Source organism: Loxodonta africana, chromosome 10 (assembly GCF_030014295.1).
Source record: "Loxodonta africana isolate mLoxAfr1 chromosome 10, mLoxAfr1.hap2, whole genome shotgun sequence".
Lineage (NCBI taxonomy): Eukaryota > Metazoa > Chordata > Mammalia > Proboscidea > Elephantidae > Loxodonta > Loxodonta africana.
The window spans coordinates 59,144,304-59,151,109 of NC_087351.1; the positions used below are offsets into that span (position 1 = coordinate 59,144,304).

The 6,806-nt window shown below is 39.1% G+C and overlaps 1 pseudogene; it reads right to left on the reverse strand.

Moving 5' to 3' along the window:
• Positions 1-3,143: 3,143 nt before the first annotated feature.
• On the reverse strand, positions 3,144-6,276 carry LOC104845774 (RNA-binding protein EWS-like; annotated as a pseudogene).
• Positions 6,277-6,806: the final 530 nt, after the last annotated feature.

The following is a 6,806-nucleotide window of genomic DNA, read 5'->3' on the forward strand; positions in this document are numbered from 1 at the left end:
AGTGATTTTGTAATTTATCTTTAAGTTTTGGGGCCACGCTCTACCTCTCTGTCATACTTTCCCTACTTTCACTTCACAGTTGCCCTGATTCTCGTAATCCCTAACAACGAAGGAAACACTTGTCGATTTGGAGCCACAAGATGTTTCCCCATGAACTTCAGGCCATTTTTTTTTTTTTTTTATTGATTTAGAATCCTTTGACGTTTCTTAAATTATGGTTCCGGTCTTCAAAAATCCTAGCTCCTTCTTTGCCCTGCCAAGTTTGCCTGAAGCACAACCGCCATATCTGTTTGTAACTTTGAAGCAGCTTGACTTTTTTCATTTACTGTACATCTCTAAACTACTGTCAAAGTGGAGTCTCATGAACCACCATGTAGTATCGAAACCAGCTGTCATCAATGGAGTACGACAAATATTTCTTGTTATCGTCCAAGATGCCGTTGTATACTTCTACTCTTCCTGTTCCCAAATTCCTTCTTGAAACTCTTAGTAGCTTCCTGCATTCTCCCAACCTCATTTTAACTCTTTTCAATTTATTTGCATACAATAAACAATATATAAAAATCCAATGAACGACCAAGCTCTTTATAGTATAGGTCATCAGCTCCATCCACTTCCGCAGACCGCCCACAATGAATCATAACTCAAGTATTCTCTCACCTGCCCCTACTTTTGGAGCCCAGCTCTCCCAGTGATCTATCTCCCAAATAACTACATTAAAATTTTACATCATCAGCATATTTTAAGAGATGAGTACAGAAGTTAAAAGTTTAAGCAAAGTACTTTACTCTTTCAACAGTAATTTTCTGCCACAAATAATTATCTCCCATATCTGTTTATTGTTATTCGTAAATAATAAATTAATAGACACATACACACATATATGTGGAATCCCTGGATGGTACAAATGGTTAATGAACTCAGCTGCTAATCAAAAGGCTGGTGGTTCAAGTCCACCCACAAGAACCTTAAAAGAAAGGTCTGGCAATCTACTTCCAAAAAATCAGCTCTGAAAACCCTATGGAGCACAGTTCTCTGACACGCATGAACCAGAATTAACTTGACAGCAACTTTTTCTACACAGCTCAGCCTGTATAAAATCCTCTAGCCGCTCTTCGGAAACCCTAAGGGGCAGATTTACTCTGTCCTATAAGGAGACTATGAATTTGAACTCAGTGGCAATTGGTTTGGTTTTCAGTTTTGATACATCTACATGAAAATGTATCTTCCTCTAATTAAAAGTTCCTAATTATAAAAGTGTGTTAATTCTTTCTAATGTTACTAAATATTTATCACAGTGCTTTGAAGTATTAGTGTTGGAGTTGAATTTCCAGTGTGGAAATGTTGTTAGGTGCCCTCAAGTCAGCTCTAACTTTTGTTGTTGTTGTTATTGTTAGGTGTCGTCAAGTCGGTTCTGACTCATAGCGACCCTATGCCGAACAGAGAATAGCAACCTTATATATCAAAACTAAACAACACCTCCTGGTCCTGTGCATATTCATGATCCTTAGTATGTTTGAGTCCATTTGTCTTGGCTACTATTTCAGTCTGTCTCACCCAGGGCTTCCCTCATTTTCACTGACCCCCCAACAACCATGATTTCCTTTTCTAATAATTGGTCTTTCCTGATGATGTGTCCAAAGTAAGCAAACCAAAATGTTGCCATTCTCACTTCTACAAAGCATTCTGGTTGTATTTCTTCTAGGACTGAATTGTTCTTCTAAGACAGCTTGCTCTTGAATAATCTCAGTTTCCTATCTATAAAATAAGGACATGGCCTTCTACCTCAAATTGTTAGTAATCATGTTAGATAATTCATACCCAGTGCTTAGGACATTGCCCAGCTCATAACATTAGGCATTCAAAATTTTTAGTTTTTGTTGGAACTCTATGGAGCAAACATGCTAATACCAGTTGCCACAGAGTTGATTCTGACACATGGTGATGCTATGTGTACCAGAGTAGGAATAATATTATTGCTGGTAAATGAAATAACTACATTTTCTTTCCAATAATTTACATGAAGCAAACACCTTCCCCCCAAAAAAGCAGAAATGAGAAACAGTTGCAAAAATGACACCAACTTTATTTAAATTGTGTATTTAATGAAATGACCAAATTCGTCAATAAACCTAAACATTTCTTTTAGAGGTCAGTTGACTGAGCGAATGAATGAAAATTATTGCTGAGAATTTCAACCAAAACCAGTGCTTTTAAAAAATAAACATGGAGAATAACAACTTCTTAACAAGGTAAATACTATTTTAATTACTTAATATCAGAGACTCCCTCTAAAGAAATAAAAACCAGGAAACAACTAAGAAATAACTAACAGGTCTACCAACAGAAAACAAGAGAAGCAATTCAGATAGGTGTTGTCTAATTAACCACTATAATCAGCATTCTTAGAAACAGCATTTTAATATGTAGAACACAAAGGATATATTTGCTTCCTTGACCACAATCCCACAAGGACCCATTTTCAGAAGAGTCAAACACTTGTAGTAAATTCAAATAAATATCCCCAAAAACTACTATGAAATGGCATTTTCCATACTGAAATTTTAGAACCTAAAATGAATAGCCAAGGAATGACATAAAGCAAAATGTTATTATGCAGATGAAGTCTCCATTTTAATTAAGGGCTGGGAACGAGAGACCTGAGGGTCTAATTCTAGAGTTATTTTGACATATATCAACTGTTCCTTAATTTCAAGTGAAAGTCCTTTTTGACAAGTTCTCATGTCAATATGTTCCTATTAGCTACCAGTACCTTTAAAGTGGTGTTTTGTCACTGACCTACATTAGTATATCAAATTATGACAGCAAATTAATTGCTGCACACAATAGTAATTTAGATTTCAAGCTCCAGCTAAATATTTAGAAGAGTACTTCAACAAAATGGAACAAGAATATCTCTGTTTCTACTGTATTCATTTGATGAGATGCTAAAGAAAAATAGAATACAATGATAAACAGATTTACGTGTTCTCCAAATTCTTTTTGAGATTTAGTACAGAAATTACATAATTTAATTTTAGAAATACACTTTCCTTTTTTAAATAGAGAGGACAAGGAAGAATTTTGAAAACTTAAGGAAAAAAGTCTTTGCAGATACATGATACATGATGTTCATGGAAACTTCAAATCAAAACCACTTAACTCGTGACATTAGAAATAGTTGTCTCTAATAATTTTGCTCATAAAAGGTGAAAGGATAAAATATGCAATTTTTTTCTCATTCTTAATGTGGAGACCTCTAAAAGTGTGCTGTGGGGCTAAGGACTTTCATACTTTTTGGAAGAGTTCTCTTAAAGCTCTTGATTGTATTTTCTCAAGAAAAGCTTCCTGCAGTGTTTACCAAAGCTGAAGAAGTTTTCGCCCAGAAGGATCACATTCTCCTGTTAATTATTTATATTGGGAAGGGGCTTATGGCTCACCCCAATTTGGTTATCTAGGAGAAATACTAAAAAAGTGGCAAACTGTTCCCTGTGCTATTTTAGCCTCTTCTCACCCACTGTTATTCATTAGGACACACACACACGTTAAGCTGTAGAATGGCCCTAGTTACCGTCTATATACAGATGGCACACAAAATCATATTTCTAATGCAGACCTCAGCCCTGTCTTCAAGGCTCCTATATACACCTGTCTATTTAACAGTTTATTTGGAAAGCGTCGATATACCCCAATATATCCAAAACTGAACTCATGATTCAACATCCTTCTCCCCTCAGAAAAGATTTCTTTTGTTTTTTTCCATGTCGTTGAGTATTAATACCATCAAACAAGTCGTTTACACTGCTACTTCGTCCTTAACATCATTACCCAGTGTTGTTAGTTTTGCCCTCTCAGTTGGCCCACTTCCCTCCATCTTCATCACAATCATACCTTCCCAAGTCACTATCATCCCTTGTTCAAACTACTATAAGAGCACCTGAACTGATGAACGACACACTACTGATTCTTCAGACAACACACTGTTGATCTTTTAAAACTGACTAATTTAATTCCTTACTTAGGGAGGGAAGAGGGAAGAAAGCGGGGGAGGGATTATGTTAGTTCATAGAAAAGAGAGACTACACATAATACTTAATTATGCATAGACATTATAATTCTCCTTTCACACATAACACACGTATCTATTTCCAAATTGCAAATTAAAGTTCTATCCTATCTTAACTGACTGTCACACCATGAAATAGGATGAATTCAGGTCCAATAACTTTTTTTTTTTTTTTAACTATTTAACTTGTTTTAATGTTTCTCCACAAATAGTGACGAATACTAAAGACAAAGAATAATAATAATGTTGTGGCCCACGTTATAAACATGGAATTACCAAGTTAAAACATTTTCTGGTTTAACAAATAAATTTGGTAGTTTGTGCAACTCTGCAGGGTCTCTGTGTCTAGTAGGGCCGGTCTCTAAGTTCCTATGGTACTTGCCTTTATCCATTTTCCCAGGTGCTCCATGCCTACCTCTTCTTCTTCCCATATGTTCCATCAAAGGTCCAGGGGTCTCACAGGGACAAATCATCTTCCTCCACCAAACCAACCTCAGCCCATGTGCCTGCCACCACATAGCCACCTCTGTCTGTCCTACAACCACCTCAGAACATTCCACTGGGACGTCATCGTTCATGAGGCCACCTCTTCTTCACATGCTACCAGACCACCTCTGCCACTCTCCCCAGGAGTGGAGGAGAAAACCTTCAGAGTCAGAAGACTTACATTGGTTACATTCTGTTCTCCAGGCAAAGTCCTTGTCTCCACTTTCCGGTTGAAGGCATTCTAGTCTCCAGTGTTGTGGCTGGATGTTTCCTCCTCCAGATGGGTCCTCTCAGGAACACCAGGGCTCTCTTGGAGGAAAGCCTCCTCTGTCTCCTCCATGATCTCCTGGGCTCTCTAGACCTCCATCGCATGGTGGCAGCATCCCTCTGCTCCTCACAGGGTGACATACCATCCTGTATACTTTCCATGGAAGGCTTCTTCTGAGTGAGAGGCACTTTAGTGTTGGGCATACTTCCCATCAAACCATTCCATAGCAACCTTGGCAGTTGGTGTGTCTTCAAAGGACACTGTGGCATCACCTCTGGGATTTCCTGTTTCCTTGTCCAGGGAAATATGAATCATGGGTTGCCCAGTTCTCTCGTTTATCTTACCAAACCGCACACTGATTAAGGAAGTCTGATACATCATCTAGAGTCACATTGTCATTTAATTCTTGAACATAAATTGCACTGCTGTAAGAGTCTTCATCTGGATCTACAGGTGAGCTTAAATCAAGATCTGGTTCTTTGTCCATGGGTCCCCTAGTCTTACTGAAGCCATCTTGCTCTCCAGTGCTGTCCATTATGCCACATCCTCCTCTCCATCCACCTCTACTGATGCCTTCAAAACCAGATTCCCCTCTTCCTCTGCTCCATTATCAGGGCCACTCATACTCCAGTTCTCTTCTTGTCCAAAGAATCCTCCAGGCCCCTGTCTAAAAACACCCACGCTACTGGGGTGGTCCTGCTGGAATGAATTCTGCTGCCAGTAGTTGGTGTTCTGTTGGCTATATCGACTTGGAGCCTGGCTGCAGGATCCAGTTATGGGGGCTGGGAGAGTAACTAGTGGGGGGCAGCTTCCCATAGCTGATCTATTGATCATAGCTACTCTGCTCTCCAAAGCTGCTGGGATGCCCATAGGTGTTTTGGTGAGAGTAACTGCTCTGATATAACTAGTCAGCTGTGTAGAGGGATAGCTGGTAGGAGGACAGGGTGGAGATGTGGTAACTGTCTGTGTGGGGTATCTCCCAGGAACCTGGGGATAACTGTAATTACTCTGTTTTTATCATTGGCTGAGCTGGTTTCAAGCCCACATGCTAGATTGAAGTTGATTTCTCTCAGTGGGCTTGCTACCATCCTGTGGTCTTGCAGGCATGGTGGCTACAGGCTGCTGCTCACAGACTGGGCAAACAGGTAGTGGTTTTCACAGCAGTGGTGGTATCATAAGCATCAGTGCCGTACCTCTGGACAAGCTGGCTGTACATGTGGAGGCAGCAAGAACAGTATAAACAGCAGGAGGCTGTTCATAAGAATTTGCTTAGGTGATCTGCCAATTGACTGCAGTGGTCTGAGCCTGAGTATAGCTGACATCAGCTATAGGTTCCATAACTTGTTGCCCAAATACCTGGGTTGTCTGTGCACATCCTTGAGTAGGTGGGGAGGTGTAAGCACTGTAGCCCTGCTGGGCTAGCTTGGCTGTAGGTACTGTAATGTGTGGTTACCATTCTCTCTCCTTCTTCTTATAACTCTTAGAGAAGAAAAAAAAAAAATTTTTTTTTTTTTTTTTCTCTTACGGGAAGATAATTTACATCATGGTTTCCTTCAGCCTGAGGTGTACAGACTGTCTTCCCCATGTTGGGTTTATTGTGTGGTAGCTTCTACATAGAAAATGACTGAGAAAGTGCTGCTTGAAATGTGTGGTGTTGTTTATATTATAACATTTTCCCTAAGTGCTATATTGCAATGTTTTTACTGGTTGATAGCTTCAGTCACTTTTTTTTTTTTTTTTTTTTAATTCTAGACTCAAACAACAGACTACCTGCTTTATGTATGCAAGTCACTGATTTGAATAATTTGTATCAATGGACTTGATAAAACAAACCATGCCTTCCCAATCCATTTCTTTGGGTATACATTTCAAACTTGCTGATGAATTGCAAAACATCTATTATAATCTGCAAAATCTATTTGTCTTTCAAATAATGAAGCTGTTTCTACTCACACTGTACAGTTATTCACCTTGGTTGGCTGAACT